The sequence below is a fragment of the Esox lucius genome, chromosome 19 (assembly GCF_011004845.1).
Source record: "Esox lucius isolate fEsoLuc1 chromosome 19, fEsoLuc1.pri, whole genome shotgun sequence".
Lineage (NCBI taxonomy): Eukaryota > Metazoa > Chordata > Actinopteri > Esociformes > Esocidae > Esox > Esox lucius.
The window spans coordinates 1,839,286-1,859,199 of NC_047587.1; the positions used below are offsets into that span (position 1 = coordinate 1,839,286).

Here is a 19,914-nt window from a genome sequence, read left to right on the forward strand (position 1 = left end):
AACCGTTGACTGGCACTGTATACATTTTAGCTATGTTAAGTATGCAGTTTTTAATGCATCTGTATACTCCATAGCAATAAAGACTAATTTCTATTAAAATGTTGTAAACTTGTAAGCAGCAAGTCACAAATATATACAGTGAGTCACAAATATATAATGGATAATGGAACTGTTAAATAAAAGTCACTGTTAAGAAATACACTCACCTAAAGGATTATTAGGAACTCCAAACTGAATGTCAGAATGGGAAAGAAAGGTGATTTAAGCAATTTTGAGCGTGGCATGGTTGTTGGTGCCAGACGGGCCGGTCTGAGATTTTCACAATCTCAGTTACTGGGATTTTCACGCACAACCATTTCTAGGGTTTACAAAAAATGGTGTGAAAAGGGAAAAACATCCAGTATGCGGCAATCATGTGGGCGAAAATGCCTTGTTGATGCTAGAGGTCAGAGGAGAATGGGCCGACTGATTCAAGCTGATAGAAGAGCAACTTTGACTGAAATAACCACTCGTTACAACCGAGGTATGCTGCAAAGCATTTGTGTAGCCACAACACGCACAACCTTGAGGCGGATGGGCTACAACAGCAGAAGACCCCACCGGGCACCACTCATCTCCACTACAAATAGGAAAAAGAGGCTACAATTTGCACAAGCTCACCAAAATTGGACAGTTGAAGACTGGAAGAATTTTGCCTGGTCTAATGAGTCTCGATTTCTGTTGAGACATTCAGATGGTAGAGTCAGAATTTGGCGTAAACAGAATGACAAATATGGATCCATCATGCCTTGTTACCACTGTGCAGGCTGGTGGTGGTGGTGTAATGGTGTGGGGGATGTTTTCTTGGCACACTTTAGGCCCCTTAGTGCCAATTGGGCATCGTTTAAATGCCACAGCCTACCTGAGCATTGTTTCTGACCATGTCCATCCCTTTATGACCACCATGTACCCATCCTCTGATGGCTACTTCCAGCAGGATAATGCACCACGTTACAAAGCTCGAAAAATTACAAATTGGTTTCTTGAACATGACAATGAGTTCACTGTACTGAAATGGCCCCCACAGTCACCAGATCTCAACCCAATAGAGCATCTTTGGGATGTGGTGGAACGGGAGCTTCGTGCCCTGGATGTGCATCCCACAAATCTCCATCAACTGCAAGATGCTATCCTATCAATATGGGCCAACATTTCTAAAGAATGCTTTCAGCACCTTGTTGAATCAATGCCACATACAATTAAGGCAGTTCTGAAGGCGAAAGGGGGTCAAACACAGTATTAGTATGGTGTTCCTAATAATCATTTAGGTGAGTGTATGTGCATATGGTTTAACAAACATTTTAGAATCCAAAAACAAATGATGAATCATTAACAAAAACAAATGATGATAAGAAAATAAATGTAAGACCGTTTTTAATGGTCTAACATGTTTTTGTGATTGTTACAGCATTTGTCACCTGCATTTTACAGATTTGTGACTTGAATTACATATGTGAGAGGACTTAAATACACTGCTCAAAATAATTAAAGGAACACTTAAATCCCACACTGGGTCTGTTTCTGACAGTTTGGTTAGAAACATGCACACCAGAAACCCACTGGAGGTCATTTTGTAGGGCTCTGGCAGTGCTCCTTCTGTTCCTCCTCACACAAAGGGGCAGATAACGGTCCAATTGCTGCTTGGTTGATGCCCTGTCCAGCTTTCCTTGCATAACAGCCCGTCTCCTGGTATCTCCTCCATGCTATTGAGACTGTACTGGGAGACACAGCAAACCTTCTTGCGATTATACATATGGATGTGCCATCCTGGAGGAGCAGAACTTCCTTTGCAACCTGAATGGGCTGCAGGTATCGCCTCATGCTACCAGCAGTGACGAGGACACTCGCAATACGCAAAACTCGAGAAGAGTCAGTCAGGAAGGATAAGGAGAGAGCAATTGCCGGTGGCCACCACCTGGAAAAGCATTCCCTATTTGGGGGGTTGTCTTGCTGTTGCCTCCTCAGTGCACCTGTTGTCACTTTCAATTGCACTAAAACAGGTGACACTGATGCACAATCGCTTATGCTTCCTAACGGGACAGATTGATATCTGGACATTTAATTTACTTGGTGTTACACTGTGATGACGTGTTGCCTTAATATTTTAGAGCAGTGTACTTGTGAGTTGCTCCAGTGAGGGCCGTGAGGAGTGCTGCATATTTTTGAGTCACAAATTATGGATCAGTTGTATATGGGATCCAGATTAGAACCTTCTTAGTTCTGTTTGCTAAGGCTCAAGAACACCCATATGTTTAAAACGTCTTTCAAAATTACACAGGATGTAATTACTTGAATTAAGAAGTATGTTGTGTAATAGGTATGATTCATGTTTACACATTTTACAATTCAGAATAAGTTTAGGCTTAAGTTGTTTTAGGCACGACAGTTTGGAGACTACCAGTAGTGTCCAAACTATCAAATGAAAGTGAAGACTTCAGAGTTTTAAAGAATGGGGTAATTGATGTGTCTAGACATTCTTATTAGACGGACCAATGTTTTTTGGGGGTAATCTTTTTTTTTTTACAGATTCCAGAGTCATGATTTCTTTTCTGAGTGACTTGTTCAATTTTGATGCTCGTTAAACCTGATGGTTGCATTGAATTCCTCAGCAGAATTAATAAGTGCTCTTCTCTCACTAGACCTGTGGACTCTTTTGTTCAGAATGTAAGAATATCAATGGACCCTGCTTTATAGAACCACAGCAGCATCGTAAGCACTTTAGAAAAAATACTTTTGAATGGGTTCTCTGTCTGTTCAAATGCGAGAACCCTTTGAAAAAACATTTCAGTATCCAGGCAGAAACTTTTTGGGATGCAGGTGGGAGCATTTTAGGATCCATGTAAATTGCAGAACACTTTCCACAAAAACCCCAAATCCTTTTTTCTGTGACCTGGGGAAATCTGTGGAACTCTTCTCTTCTAAGGCCTCTCTTCCAGCCTATCAGTCTTTTTAAGATTTGGACCTACATTTACTCTCATACGTACCCAGGCCTGCAAGACTAAAAGTCTCCAGGGAAGTAACTCGGTTTGACAGAACTGAGAGAGAGCTTTCATCCCACAGTGAGATGTCAGTGAGGGCATTTTGAAGAAAGAAACGACAACAGCTGTATGTGCCTGGGGGATTCAGCGATTTAGCTCACCTCAACGTAATCCCAGGATATTTCCTATGGTCCCTGGGTGGTGTAGATAATAGTTGGAGAGACTGTTGGAACACTGGTCAGATAACTGTTGGGCTACGGCTGTAGCGTTCTAGTGTTCGGTTGTTCTGTTGTTCTATGCCTCTAGCGTTCTACTGGTCGGTTGTTTCCGATGTTCTATGGCTTTAGTGTGCTACTGTTTGGTTGTTCTGATGTTCTATGGCTGTAGTGTGCTACTGTTCGGTTGTTCTGATGTTCTATGCCTCTAGTGTTCAACTGTTCAGTTGTTATGATGTTCTATGCCTCTAGTGTTCTACTGTTTGGTTTGTCTAATGTTTTATGGCTATAGTGTTCTACTGTTTGGTTGTTCTGATGTTGTATGGCTATAGTGTTCTACTGTTTGGTTGTTCTGATGTTGTATGGCTATAGTGTTTTACTGTTTGATTTTAAGGTGTTTTAATGTTCAGAGGTTCAGGTGTTCAGTGGCATTGCTCTTCAACTGTTTTACTACTTATGTTCTGACTAATGTTCTGAAATTCTGATGTTTCAATGTTTAACTGCTCTGATGATCAAATGGTTGTGTTGTCCCAATGTTCTACTAGTCAAAGACAAACACGGACAGAAGAGTCGATGGGTCTTGGACCTGTGGTGGAGAAACAAACACTGAGTTAATATAGAATGACCATAATCCATGAGTTAGTAAATAAAATACCATAATCCCAGAGTTAGTACAGAATGACCATCATCTCAGGGTTAGTAAAGAATGACCATATACCCAGAGTTGGTAGGGATTGAACATACACCCAGAGTTAGAAAAATAATGGCCATAATCCCAGAGTTACTAATGACCATAAATTATCACAGGGTTAGTAAATAATGAACATACTTACAGAGTTAGCAATGACCACATAATCTGAGATAAATACCTTAATCTCTGAGTTAATAATGACCATAAATTATCACAGGGTTAGTAAATAATGAACATACTTACAGAGTTAGTAATGACCACATAATCTGAGATAAATACCTTAATCTCTGAGTTAATAATGACCATAATCCCAGTGGAATTCACACTCTTTGTTAAAGTGGAACTGACACCCTCTAAAGTACTTTGCAGGTATGAAGCAAGCAGATAATCATAATATGTAAAATATATCAATTGTATTTGTATACCGCAAAACCGGCATTCTAAAAAAAAAATTCTATTCAGTATCTATTCTACAGCTATGCTGTAGCATCTATGTTCAGATAGCATCTATGTTCAGATAATAATGGTTGTATGCAGGGGCCATTTGGTTCACTAAATTGAAAGAAATGTGAATCACTTTACTAACTACCTAACAAATTCAATGAACTTTATACACATTTAACATACAGATCCGTAAAAAATTAAGAGACCACTGCACATTTTTCTTTCCTTTCCAAAAAAAGTTGAAAAGGAAGGTTTTGAGTGAGGAACAGAAACGTTCAATTTGCAGTGGTCTCTTAATTTGAACCCTTCTGTTGCTGATTCAAAACCTTCCCTTTCGACTTTTTTGGAATGGAAAGAAAAAGTTGCAGTGGTCTCTTAATTTTGTTCCGGAGCTGTATATAGTCAGACAAGCAAGTTACTATTGTAATATGGATTGACACCAGATTGGGAGAGAAACACACATTAACAAACAGGCTGAAGAAGTACCAGTGAAATGTTAACACACTGAATAAGTTTAAAACTTTATTTACGGTTCCATCGTTACGTTATTTGCTCACCTCTCTCTGACTAGCTCTCTGGCTAGTTGATATAATTGTGTTGTTAGTACACAAGTGAGTGAGAGAGAGCCTGGATCTTACCTGTCAGAACTGGTATGTTCCTAAAGCACTCCTATGGAATTAACATTTTTGCAGAAAAACATTAAAGGGAATATTAGGGCTTTAGTGAAAGATTTTGTAATCTAAAGTTGTGCTTTTGATATTGGGGGTAAACAAACATTTCAGTAAATGAGATGGCTAATTTGCATATAATCCCTATAGTATCTCTGAGTGAATGTGGTACACTGGTCCGTGTAGTGTTCAAGACTGACACATTTTTGTTTATTTATATTAAATACAGTGTCTATTATTTGTGCAAATGTGAGTCTATTTCCATACTCTATGTTACTGTAGAATCTCTACGTCGTTCCACAACAAATTATTCTTGGTGGGGATTGACCAAACAACCTATTGGGGATCGACCAAACAACTTTGTGGGGATCACCCAAACAACCTAGTGGGGATCGACCAAACAACCTTGTGGGGATCACCCAAACAACCTAGTGGGGATCGACCAAACAATCTTGTGGGGATCGACCAAACAATCTTGCAGGGATCGACCAAACACCTTTTTGAGAAATGTCCAAACAGTTTTGAGCGGATCACCCAAAAAACCTTCTGGGAATCAATCAAACAACTTTGAGGGGATCACTCAAACAACCTTGTGGGGATACACCAAAAAATCTTGTGGGGATCACCCAAACAACCTGACTTATTTGTCAGGTTTGTATTTCTGATCCCCAGAAGTAATGTTATACTTGGATCATAAACACACTCACAGACAGCCACACTCATAGAAATCAAACACACCCGTACCCAGACCCACATTCACAGACTCACACACTAATTATTCTTAGTGAGAGACAGGGTCAGAGGTCAGTGTTAAGATCCTCTACCCTGTGCTCTGGTGCTGTGATCTGAATCATGATCAAAACAACATTACAATAAAATTGCTGTCCTGTTTTTGTTCTTTAACTCAATAAATAATTCATCATTTTGTTTTCCATCAGATGTAGAGATGTTAATGATGTGTGTCAGGGCCCAGTAGAGGCGGCGGTGAAGAGGGGTGAGGACTGGGGGAGAAGGACCGTGTTAAGAGCCTAAAACGGTCCTGGAATCACAATGTCTGAAAACAACTAATGACACTTCATAAATAGAGTGTGTGGAACATTTTAATAGGAAACAAAATGTCTTCATTGAAGGTAAGGGGGAATCAATATTGTTGTAAATGTAACTAAGACACTGCTGAGTTACTGAAAGGAAAGGATTTAAAGCCAGTAGAAACCAATAGAACTAAAACGAATAGAAATCAACTATAGAAACAATAGTTATCAACTGTAGAAACACATTTTTAACCAACAGAAATATATTGTTAAACAAACATAGAAGCCCTGAATTGTGGAAAAAACACCAGTGTCCCCATTGAACTGTATACAAAAATAGGTGACCTTATTTGCACCCAATTTACACTGTAAATGTACATTCTAATGATTTCTACCTACTCAGGTTGAGGTTATTACAGATGGTTATACAGATGGATATTACAGATATGCATAAAAAGGAGAAAGATTCAAAAGAGGTGAGGTCAAAGAGGCCGATACTCTTCTCAACACAAACCAGAAGATACAACCGACTTGCATGGGACAGACAGTCTTCATACCCCACTGTAACTCGTTTCTCAATCTTAGACGTCTCTTCTATATATTGTACTCTCTAAGGTTACGTAATGTGGACCTTCCTATTATGAATGGCCCTACCTACCTGTGGATGTACAGTGTAACATTAGGTATGGGTTCATAAAATGTAGCTCCTGTGTTAAAATACTCATCAACCACTCTCTGCTGCTGTAATTTATTCCCCACAGAGAGACAGAGAAGTTCATTGTAACTATTGTGTTCCTTTGGGCCTTCGAGCCTCTCATTCAAACCAAAAGGTCCCATGTAGTAATGCCTGTTTATAACACTAAAGTTACACTGAATGAAATGTCAGCACATCGCATTCTCTCGTTTATAATTATAAATCACGTTTATAATTGTATATAGCCACTTACACATCTCATCTGAGTAAGTGAACCCCCAATTCAGCATTCAAGTCCTAATTCACATTTATTTGGTACTCTGGATACACAATTACATTTTAACACTGTTTTACTGACCATAGTTCTCTAAATAATCTGTTCGTGTGCTGCATTCACTCACTCCATAGAAGGGAGGTAGAGAATAGCTAGTGTTTCATCAGAGTGAACATAAGACAATAAAACAACATCCAGTTTTTTCTGTAAAACTGCAACCGTGCGCTACAAACAACTGATGAATAAAAACATGGAGCTTGTAGGCTACAAGAGAGAGCTGCTTTATAAGAACAGGTTCCATGACTACAATGTCCTCTCAGCTATAAAAAAAAAAAACTCATTACATGAGATTCAAATGAATAGTTAAAGTCAGTGGATTCCTAGCAACACAGATGTTGGAATTGTCTGTGAGCTGTTTGAAGGTAGCCACATCTATTCATTTTCTCAATAAACTGTTAAAATCACAGAAAAAGGAAAATTATCCAATTTGGGTCCGGAAACTAATTTATATTTTATCTGTCAGATAAAGGAAAACTCCATCAAACCAATAATTACATCCAAAAGGCCTAAATATAGTAAATTAATTTGTTTATTTAATTTTAAAATTAAACCTTTATTCATACAGGCTGTCTCATCCCAAGTGCTCACCATATAAAAAGACAACATCAGACATAACAACTGTAAACATAGGCTACATAGACAATATTAGACAATGAGAGATTATGGGCATGAGAAACAACACAATGCATCAGTGCTGAATAACACTGGACAACGGACAATAGATAAGACATGGGGTGGCCGTTACTGATAGGCCCCACACACCTTGTCCACACCTCCTACTAGAATCTGTTCATCTGACTGTCATATATTCTATCGATCGACCAATGGACCATAGGGGTAAATACAAGGGTATTAGGTAGGATAAACCTTTCTTATTGGAGGATAATAGACTGTGTAATGGTTGGTTACGATTACTGACCGCCTCCTACGTACAGACAATAATAGACATAACAACCATAAATATACATAGACAATAATAAACATAAGCATAAATATACATATACAATAATAGACATAACAACCACAAATATACACAGACAAAATCAGACATAACAACCTTAAATATACACAGACAAAATCAGACATAACAACCATAAATATACATAGAAAATAATAGACATAGGCATAAATATACATATACAATAATAGACATAACAACCACAAATATACACAGACAAAATCAGACATAACAACCATAAATATACACAGACAAAATCAGACATAACAACCATAAATATACATAGAAAATAATAGACATAAGCATAAATATACATAGAAAATAATAGACATAACAACAATAAATATACACAGACTAAATCAGACATAACAACCATAATTATACACAGAAAAAACCAGACATAACAACCATAAATACACATAGAAAATAATAGACATAAGCATAAATATACATAGAAAATAATAGACATAACAACCATAAATATCCAAGACAAAATCAGACATAACCATAAATATACATAGACAATAATAGACATAACAACCATAAATATACTGTACATAGACAATAATAGACATAACAACCATAAATATACATAGACAATAATAGACATAACAACCATAAATATACTGTACATAGACAATAATAGACATAACAACCATAAATATCCATAGACAATAATAGACATAACAACCATAAATATCCATGACAATAATAGACATAACAACCATAAATATACACAGACAATAATATACATAACAACCATAAATATCCATAGACAATAATAGACATAACAACCATAAATATACACAGACAATAATAGACATAACAACCATAAATATCCATGACAAAATTAGACATAACCATAAATATACATAGACAATAACAGACACAACAACCACAAATATACATAAACAATAATAGACATAACAACCATAAATATACATAAAAAATAATAGACATAACAACCATAAATATACACAGACAATAATAGACATAACAACCATAAATATCCATAGACAATAATAGACATAACAACCATAAATATACACAGACAATAATAGACATAACAACCATAAATATCCATGACAAAATTAGACATAACAACCATAAATATACATAGACAATAACAGACACAACAACCACAAATATACATAAACAATAATAGACATAACAACCATAAATATACATAAAAAATAATAGACATAACAACCATAAATAGACAATAATAGACATAACAACCATAAACATACACATTAGCCATAACATAGTGTTCCTCAAACCATTCCGGAATCATTTTTGCTTTGTGGCAGGGCGCATTATCCTGCTGAAAGTGGCCAATGCCATTAGGGAATACCGTTGCTATGAAAGGGTGCACATGGTCTGCAACAATGCTCAGGTAGGTGGTACATGTCAAAGTAACATCCACATGAATGGCAGGACCCAAGGTTTCCCAGCAGAACATTGCCCAAAGCATCACACTGCCTCCGCCGGCTTGCCTCCTTCCCATAGTGCATCCTGGTGCCATGTGTTCTCCAGGTAAGCGATGCACACCCGGCCCACGTGATTCATCAGACCAGGCCACCTTCTTGCATTGTTCCGTGGTCCAGATCTGATGCTCACATGCCCTTTTTAGGCGCCTTCGGCAGTAAACCTGACTGGTCTACGTCTATACGTCCCCATATGTGACAAACTGCGATGCACTGTGTGTTCTGACACCTTTCTATCACAACCAGCATTAACTCGTCTGTTGTATCGGACCACATGGGCCAGCCTTCACTCCCCACGTGCATCAATGAGCCTTGGCCGTCCATGACCCTGTCGCCGGTTCACCACTATTCCTTCCTTGGACTACTTTTGATAGGTACTGACCATTGCAGGCCGGTAACACCCCACAAGGGCTGCAGGTTTTGAAGATGCTCTGACCCAGTCGTCTAGCCCTTGTCAAAGTCACTCAGATCCTTAGCCAAAACAACCATAAACATACATGATAATATAAGTAAGAACCATAAACATACATGAGAATATAAGATATTACAATAAACACAAAACAATATCAGACATAACAACATTGAACAAACATGACAATATCAGACATAACAAAACTGAACACACATAAAAATATCAGACATAAGAACCAGAAACATACATGACAATAGCAGACATAACAATCCGACATACATAGGCAATATTAGACATTACAACCATAAACATATAGACAATATTAGACAAAACAACCATAGACATAAAAGAAAATAAGCATTTTATAAAGTATTTTCAAATAAATGTGTAAGGTGCCCTGTAGTGAAGAGGCTGTAACATCCTAGAGACTTCCCTATAACGTTCTAGAGACTTCCCTAAAACATCCTAGAGACTTCCCTGTAATATCCTAGAGACTTCCCTGTAACATCCTAGAGACTTCCCTGTAACATTCTAAAGACTTCCCTGTAACATCTTAGAGACTTCCCTGTAACATCCTAGGGACTTCCCTGTAACATCCTAGAGACTTCCCTGTAACATCCTAGAGACTTCCCTGTAACATCTTAGAGACTTCCCTGTAACATCCTAGGGACTTCCCTGTAACATCCTAGAGACTTCCCTGTAAAATCCTAGAGACTTCCCTGTAACATCCTAGAGACTTCCCTGTAACATCCTAGGGAAGTTAAAAAAATATTTATTAAAATCCCCACTAACATTCTTCTACACTCTGAAGAATGTTGACACAGATATCTATTTTTGAGAGTGATATTAAGTCCATCTATAATTCAGAAACAATTCTTCAGAAAGAATTGTCTACTACTGTACCACCATCACCAGTGTGACGCAATACTGTAATATATAAATGGGCTACTGGACACCAGCTGGACACCATTGCGGATCGGGGAAGTGCAGAGGGCATATCTGATCAGTGGGTTTTAGATTAGAAATTTATAAAAATATTTGTGTGTTGCCTTATTTTATGATGAGATAAGTAGTAATGTCCAGGAGCAACAGAAGTGGTGGGACGCAGTGGTGGGACGCACAACCTCGCAGTACGGGACCACAGAGTGCTGAAGTGTGAAAAACTTGTGCTCAGTAGTTCTACTCGCTACTGAGTTTCTAACTGCCTCTGAAAGCATAGAGCCATTCGTCAGGGGCTTCATGGCATGGGTTTCCATGGATGATGAATCATGGGCAATCCCAAGTGTCAGCTGGAGTGGTGTAAAGTTCACCGCCACTGGACTCTGGAGCAGTGAAAACGTGTTCTATAGAGTGATGAATTACGCTTCACCATATTACTGTCCAACAGACAAATCTGCGTTTGGCGGATGCCAGGATAACGCAAACTGCCCAAATGCATAGTGCCAACATTCAGTTTGATGGAGGAGGAATAATGGTCCGTGGGCTTTTTTTATGGTTCTGCCTATGCCCCTTAGTTCCAGTGAAGTCTTAAGTCGTTGGGAAGGTCTTTTCATATTTCCTCATGACAATACTCACAAAGACCACACTGAAAGGGTTTGTCGAGCTCAGTGTGGAAGAACTTGACTGGCATGCACAGAACCCTGATGTCAAAGCACATCAAACAGCTTTGGGACGACTTGCAATGCCAAATTTGAAACAGGCCTCATCGCCTAACATTAGTGCCCAACCTCACTAAAACACTGAATGGAAATCCAAGCTGCAATGTACCAACATACAGTGGAAACCCTTTACAAGAAGTCCTTGTGGTGGCTATCACTACAAAGAGGTAACCATACCAATATTAATGCATCTGAATTTAGAAATAGTATGGTGCACAGGACAGCTATGTTTCTTCAACCTCAAAGGCCCTTAATTCCAAATAAACCACCTGCAACCTCCAAACTAGGGTGCTTTCAGAAAGACCCCTTCACTTCGTCCACAAATTGATGCCTTTTCAGCCTTATTCTAAAATCTATTTAACTAAACGTCCTCATTAACCAACACAATAAAGAGTATTATTACAATAATATTGTGTATTATTATAACCAACAGAATGTAGAAACCAAGGGTTGTATAAAGGTATAACTAATAGAAATCAATATAATCTATAACCAATTGAAACAAATAATGTTAGAACTGGTAGAAACCCCAAAAGGTATAACCAGTGAAAACCAATGAAGGGAAAACCAATAGAAAACAAAAAAGATATAACTAACACAACTAATAGAGTTATAATTAATAGATATTAAGAGCTGTTGAACTGCTGCCAAGGAAAGTAATACAAAAATGACATTTACTCAACTTGTCATTACTGTACAGAATGTTACATCATTCTGGAGCCAAGTGGTGGGGAAAAGTGCATCTTCCAATGGAAGTTTTATGTAATAAAAACAGTAGTGTGATATGATTCAAACCAACCAAAAGCCACGCGGTTTCAGTTCATAAATAATTTCATCAAACTATTAGAACAAGCAACACATTTCAGATATTGAGCTGACAAAAGATATTTGTGTCATTTCTGCTGGCACAGGCTTCAACATCTGAGTTTTAGGAGAAAATATAGGGAGCACCTCACCTTCTGCAGAGACACATCTAGTCAGACACAAATCTTTCTACAGAGACCGATCTAGTTGGTCACTGTATAGGCTACTTTACTACAATTGACTTCATCCACAATTTGACATCTGACATGAATGGAGAGGATAATAGAGAAACAAGGACTGGAGGAAAGAGTAGTATTTCCATTTTTGGGTTTGAGTTTTTCGGCATCCCAAACTGCACATTAGTTTCTCTGTAGTACACTGGTTTTAACCAAAGCCACAGGGATGAGGTTGGTGTTGTGGTGTTCCACAGGGATGAGGGTGGTGTTGTGGTGTTGGAGTATTTAACCAAAGCCACAGGGATGAGGGTGGTGTTGTGGTGTTGGAGTATTTAACCAAAGCCACAGGGATGAGGGTGGAGTTGTGGTGTTGGAGTATTTAACCAAAGCCACAGGGATGAGGGTGGTGTTGTGGTGTTCTACAGGGATTAGGGTGGTGTTGTGGTGTTGGAGTATTTAACCAAAGCCACAGGGATGAGGGTGGAGTTGTGGTGTTGGAGTATTTAACCAAAGCCACAGGGATGAGGGTGGTGTTGTGGTGTTGGAGTATTTAACCAAAGCCACAGGGATGAGGGTGGTGTTTTGGTGTTGGATAATTTAACCAAAGCCACAGGGATGAGGGTGGTGTTGTGGTGTTGGAGAATTTAACCAAAGCCACAGGGATGAGGGTGGTGTTGTGGTGTTGGAGAATTTAACCAAAGCCACAGGGATGAGGGTGGTGTTTTGGTGTTGGAGAATTTAACCAAAGCCACAGGGATGAGGGTGGTGTTGTGGTGTTGGAGAATTTAACCAAAGGCACAGGGATGAGGGTGGTGTTGTGGTGTTGGAGTATTTAACCAAAGCCACAGGGATGAGGGTGGTGTTGTGGTGTCATAATGATCATTCTGAATTAAGACTCCAATACTCCAACACAACAATAACAGGAAGAAAACTGATCAATATTTTGCTGTTCTCTGAATTTTTCTCTGTTTGTATGTGTGTGTGTGCGTGTGTATGTGGTTGTCTGTGCATGTGTCTTACTGCACCCCCTCTGCCTGACCACAATATGGACAACTTGTTTCTTCGACATCTCCAATGGTGTAGATTTTACAACAGCAACACAATATCATCCCAGTCAGAAGGCCTATTCACCTCTGGCTGTGTGTGTGTTTACAGCTGTTGTGATTACTCAGGAAACTGGACCGTTTCACACACAGTTTCTCTCCTCACAACAGGAGGAGGCTATTACAGGAGGACCACCAACTGCTGAAAAAGCAACCATTGTTCAACAACTGAAAGAAACAAAGTGCCAGGAACACGACAAACATTCTGCACAAGTCAAGAGTCTTTGTCTCTCCTTTCTAAGATATTAGTTTGTTTTCTGAAATGACCAAGATTTGATTATACACCAATCAGTCAGGGGTTGCAACAGTCCTACACAGAGTCAAAGATAACAAAAATCCTACATAGAGTCAGGGGTAACAACAGTCCTACATAGAGTCAAGGGTAACAACAGTCTTATAAAGAGTCAGGGGTAACAAAAGTCCTACATGGAGTCAGGGGTAACAACAGTCCTACACAGAGTCAGGGGTAACAACAGTCCTACATAGAGTCAAGGGTAACAACAGTCCTACATAGAGTCAGGGGTAACAACAGTCCTACACAGTCAGGGGTAACAACAGTCTTATAAAAAGTCAGGGGTAACAACAGTCCTACATAGAGTCAGGGGTAACAACAGTCCTACATAGAGTCAGGGGTAACAACAGTCCTACATAGAGTCAGGGGTAACAACCGTCCTACATAGAGTCAGGGGTAACAACAGTCCTACTTAGAGTCAAGGGTAACAACAGTCCTACATAGAGTCAAGGGTAACAACAGTCCTACATAGAGTCAGGGGTAACAACAGTCCTACACAGAGTCAGGGGTAACAACAGTCTTATAAAAAGTCAGGGGTAACAACACAATTAATAGAAATATAATCAAAATAGCTATATTGGCATGTGCAATATCCAAATTCCCAACTTACGTGATTTTCAGTTCCAAAAACGTTGAATGATTAGCGCTTCACGCAAAGGCAACAATGCATCGTACATCCATAATTGTTTTTCTTGTGGGTGCTGTTTAGTATTTTTGTAGATTACTTAAATACCTGGACTAATTTTGGTTAAATACTTGATGGATTTTCAATGTTAGTTTGAGTTAACACTGCACCTGCTAGCGAAGATGTCTGCTTCAAGTTAGCGAGTGGCACCAAGAATTACTGTCCCACATAGAAAACAATATGGTTATTAAAAGTTTCGGGTTCAGTGTCATAAACAATATTTTAGAGGAATAGGCCTTTTGTGTACAAGACCATAGCCAACTAGTCAGAAAATGTCAGGTTTATCACATTTTATATTATTTACAATGTCAAATCTACATTGGGCAGGCAACATGTTATAATCTGCTAAAAAAAATTATTTTAGAAGCTATAGTACCTAACCAACTCAAAAACGAATTAGCCTAGTTTGATAGCTAACAAGTCAGCTATCTTATTATCAAACTACTGTATCAGTTAACCATTCTGCTGTAGTTTAGCCCACACCTCCACAGCTAATTACAGTCCACAGCTAATTACAGTATCACATTAAACTGTGCAGATAACCCAACTGTAGTAGCAATCCTGCTCCAGTGAGCATTTTGGCCGTTTCAAACCTATATTGTGTTTGTGAAAGCACATGTGAGTCAAGTACAACAAAATACTCAAGGACATCCGACAAAAATAACATATGCAAAATTTGGAGCATTTGGTGGACATCAGGCATTAAGATGTCTAGTGCATGGTGCAATCAGTCAATCAAATGTATTTATAAAGCCCTTTTACATCAGCAGTTGTCACAAAGTGCTTCTACAAAACACCCGGCACTAAACCGCAAGGAGCAAACAACAGTAGTGTTGAATTTCCGTTGGCTAGGAAAAACTCTGTAAGAATGCCAAAGTTTAGGAAGAAACCCATGCTCAGAGGGGTGACCAGTCCTCTTCTGGCTGTGCCAGGTGAACAGATTAAGATTACAATTGTAATAATTAACAAATAGGTGTGGGCTGAGTCTAGAGTCTATTTAAACTTAGTCCAGGTCAGAAGCATGACCAGATGGACAAGGAAAGGGACAAAAATGGGAGGGGGAGGTGTCAGCACAGTGGCAGCTGAAATCGTCAGGCATCGTCTCGATCTGCAACAGAACCAGGAGTACTCTTGACAGGGACAGCAATGGTTCCCCCAAGCCAGGTACTCCACAGATGTGTGCCAGGACCTCATGGGCCCCTAAGTTCAAAACGGGAGGAGACTGGGAAAATTCAGAAAAAGCATCCCTCATATCAACAAGGATTTATAGTGGAGGAGGAGAACTTAGTGGAGAAGGAGAACTGACCCTACTCCCCCAGCACAATAATATAGCAGCGTAAGACCGTGGGACTGAGACGGGGGGGTCCGGGGAAACTGTGGCCCTATCTGGGGGATGCCCCGGTCAGGGCCCAACAGGCAGGAAATCAATCCACCCACATTGCCAAGCATCAACCAAAGGGACACCCACCAACCGCAAACACCCTGAATGAGGGCTGAGTATTCCAAGCTCTGCAGAAAGGCGCGCAGATCATGTACTGAAACTTCTTAATTTCCCTGTTTTAATGTAGTTTAGGATTGTTTGCTCCGGTGCACCACAATGTAATTTCACAACATTATTATTTAATAGACAAACGCGTTTCAGTCGCTTATTGTCGCATCAACTCAAACTGAATTAACTGAGCGTTGAAACTCGTAAAAAAGGCTATTTCAATAACTAGGCAATAATATTTACAGCAGAGCGAGAGGTGAAACATCATGATGCGTTGGAAAATGTAATTGTCATTGCGATTGCGTTTTGTTAAAAGCATTCGTTAACAACATTGATTTAGTGGTAGTTCCAAAGCTGAACACAACTGCACCGCCCTGGGCGGATTTTGGTTTTAAGCTAAATGAAAGAAGTGAAACCAATAATTCTGAGGAGCCGAATTGCTGGATTTGCACTAGAAAGGTGGAGCTCACAAGCCCAAAAAACAGAAATCTGAAATGTATAGAATTTACGTAATTAAAAGGTTAATCACAATTATATTTGTGTGACAATTAATCATCATCATGACAGCCCAACTGTCAATGTTTATATTCAACAAATCCAGATAAACTTGAATTAGATTGATGCCAAGGCAACAGCTCAAAAAAGACTATGACGTAGCCATATAGTATATTTTGGTTAGCCAGGGAGGGACAAGACTTGAAACACAGACAACTTATTTGTTCATCAAAACCCAGAGTTTTTGTTAGGACTGCTGTTACCCCTGACTCTATGTAGGACTGCTGTTACCCCTGACTCTATGTAGGACTGCTGTTACCCCTGACTCTATGTAGGACTGTTGTTACCCCAGACTCTTGGACTGCTGTTACCCCAGACTCTGTTGTACTGCTTTTACCACTGACTATATGTAGGAATGTTGTTACCCCTGACTCTATGTTGGACTGCTGTTACCACTGACTCTATGTTGGACTGCTGTTATCACTGACTCTATGTTGGACTGTTGTTACCACTGACTCTATGTTGGTCTGCTGTTACCACTGACTCTATGTTGAACTGCTGTTACCCCTGACTCTATGTTGGACTGCTGTTACCCCTGACTCTATGTTGGACTGCTGTTACCCCTGACTCTATGTTGGACTGCTGTTATCACTGACTCTATGTTGGACTGCTGTTATCACTGACTCTATCTAGGACTGCTGTTATCCCTGACTCTATGTTGGACAGCTGTTACCCCTGACTCTATGTTGGATTGCTGTTATCCCTGACTCTATGTTGGACAGCTGTTACCCCTGACTCTATGTTGGACTGCTGTTATCACTGACTCTATGTTGGACTGCTGTTATCACTGACTCTATCTAGGACTGCTGTTATCCCTGACTCTATGTTGGACAGCTGTTACCCCTGACTCTATGTTGGATTGCTGTTACCACTGACCCTATGTTGGACTGTTAACATTCATCATTCATCTCTCGCTCCCTGTCCTTCTGTCCCTCTCTCTCCGTCTCTGTTTTAGTGTAATTTTTGTTGTCTTTTGTCCATTAAATCAAACATCCAGTCGGTGTGTTCTGGGCAAAGTGTTCTGGGCATGTGCTGACCAAGTTCAACAGTACCCATTCCAAAAAGAAATACACAGATAAGCTCACAGAAAGATGTAAATGTATATCCATCAACTGACACTGAGTGATCACAGAATTGCTAACATGCGGTGACTTGACATGTTGTGACATGGACGATAAAGAGTTATCATTTACGATTTACTGTGGTGGTCTTTTTCTGTCATACTATGCTACTATATTTAATTATTGCCATGTGATCTGGCAGACATTGATTCAGCATTGATCTAGCTTTGATCTGAGTCAGATCTGCAGTTGCAGCCTGTGTTTCACTGGAAATGAACAACCAAATGAGCCATTTGTGTCACAAGTGCTATTGGTTTTTAGACAGAAATGTAGTTCCCAGACGAATGGAGATGGGGGGCTGCTGTTACCTACAACAAATGACACAATTAACAAACTCAAAGTGGCAGTTTCCAGTACAGAGATTAGTCTAGTCTAGCAAATAAATACCCATGGAGATTTTCCATGAAACTATTTTTTTGTCCAGCACTACTTAATATGTGACCGTGAATCTATGAGAAAAAGAACAGAAAGGCTAATTATCCTTGTTGACAGACACATCGCTGTGATTGAGAAAAAAATCACTATGTCACCAAAATCCTACGTCACCAGCAAAGGCTGCAGATTAGACCATTAAGTCACTCCAGTTAGACCGCTGGACCACTAAGTCACTCCAGTTAGACCACTGGACCACTAAGTCACTCCAGTTAGACCGCTGGACCACTAAGTCACTCCTGTTAGACCACTGGACCACTAAGTCACTCCAGTTAGACCGATGGACCACTAAGTCACTCTAGTTAGACCGCTGGACCACTAAGTCACTCCAGTTATACCGCTGGACCACTAAGTCACTCCAGTTATACCGCTGGACCACTAAGTCACTCCAGTTAGACCACATATAGATCACGACCCCATGACTCATCTTTTCATATTTTCTCATCTTGACTAGAATAGTCAGTTATCTTTACCTTTATTGATAGTTATTGTATCAATATCATTCACAAATGAAAGAAAAATGTGCATTGTTGTGCCATGAAATGATATAGCTCTGGCAATGTAAAGTTCATCTTCAGTCTCGTTAGCAATTGCTCAATTCTGACTATTCCAAGTAGTAAGATAATAGTAGGCCTATTACTGGCTAATAAGCTATTAAAACGGCCAGTGGCAAAAGCCATATATTTCATAGATGCTATATCTGGTGGAAGTAAACTTCATAAGAAATGGTATCTAGCTAAATATTCAAACTTGGCGTGATGCTAATGCGTGACCAAATAATCTAAAGTCGCAATTTAATGACGAGGTAGTATGTCCCAATCGGTCCCAATACTGGCATACTAGCAAACTATATACATAACAGTACGTACTTCACCGTCATCCACAAATATGTACTTGTAGTTCGTAGTATGTAGCATGCGATTAGAAACTCAGCCAATGCTTTTGATTTCCTCGTAGCTCACATAGGGTAGTGGTTAGCTATTCAACTGTTGTTGTATGGATGACCATCTACAGTAATCTTTGTACAAGAGTATACTTTAGTTCCACTAATAAACATTCAGTTGCCCACATTATTTCATAAGAAAATTAATGGCTGGGAAAATATTTTGGAGATGATACAGAGCTGAACTGAGTGCAACCAGGCCTGGTCTGGTGTGAACCTCCCTGGTTCAATTCCCCTCTCTGTTGTTCAACAGCTCCAGAAAAAATTAAGAGACCACTGCACCTTTTTCTTTCCTTTCCAAAAAAGTAGAAAAAGAAGGTTTTGAGTGAGGAACAAAAGGATTAAAATTAAGAGACTACTGCAAATGTAACGCTTTTTTCAAAACTTTACTTTTCAACTTTTTTGAAAAGGAAAGAAAAAGGTGCAGTGGTATTTTTATTTTTTTCAAGTAATACCATGACTCTCATATATTTAAAAGAATAATTGTATTACCTGACCCTATATTTGTATTTTTTCCTAAAGAAATGCACCAGACATAGATTGACTGGAGTCATTGTTTTCATTATAGGTGCTGAATAGCTATTAGCTAGCCACCTACAGTAATCTTTGTACAAGAATACACTTTGGTTCCATTAATAAATGTTCTGTTGTCCATTTCAGCATAATGGTAAAAAGGAACAGTCTGTCACACAGAAAACTGAAACC

The 19,914-nt window shown here is 39.3% G+C and overlaps 1 protein-coding gene across 1 annotated transcript in view; it reads right to left on the reverse strand.

Annotated features, from left to right (window-relative positions):
• Positions 1–19,914, reverse strand: part of megf11 (multiple EGF-like-domains 11) — a 289,636-nt gene that overhangs the window by 224,810 nt on the left and 44,912 nt on the right. The window contains exon 2 of the mRNA XM_034288058.1: positions 3,179–3,818. The gene's annotated coding sequence lies outside the window, so the exon portion shown is untranslated. The remainder of the gene's footprint in view (positions 1–3,178; positions 3,819–19,914) is intronic.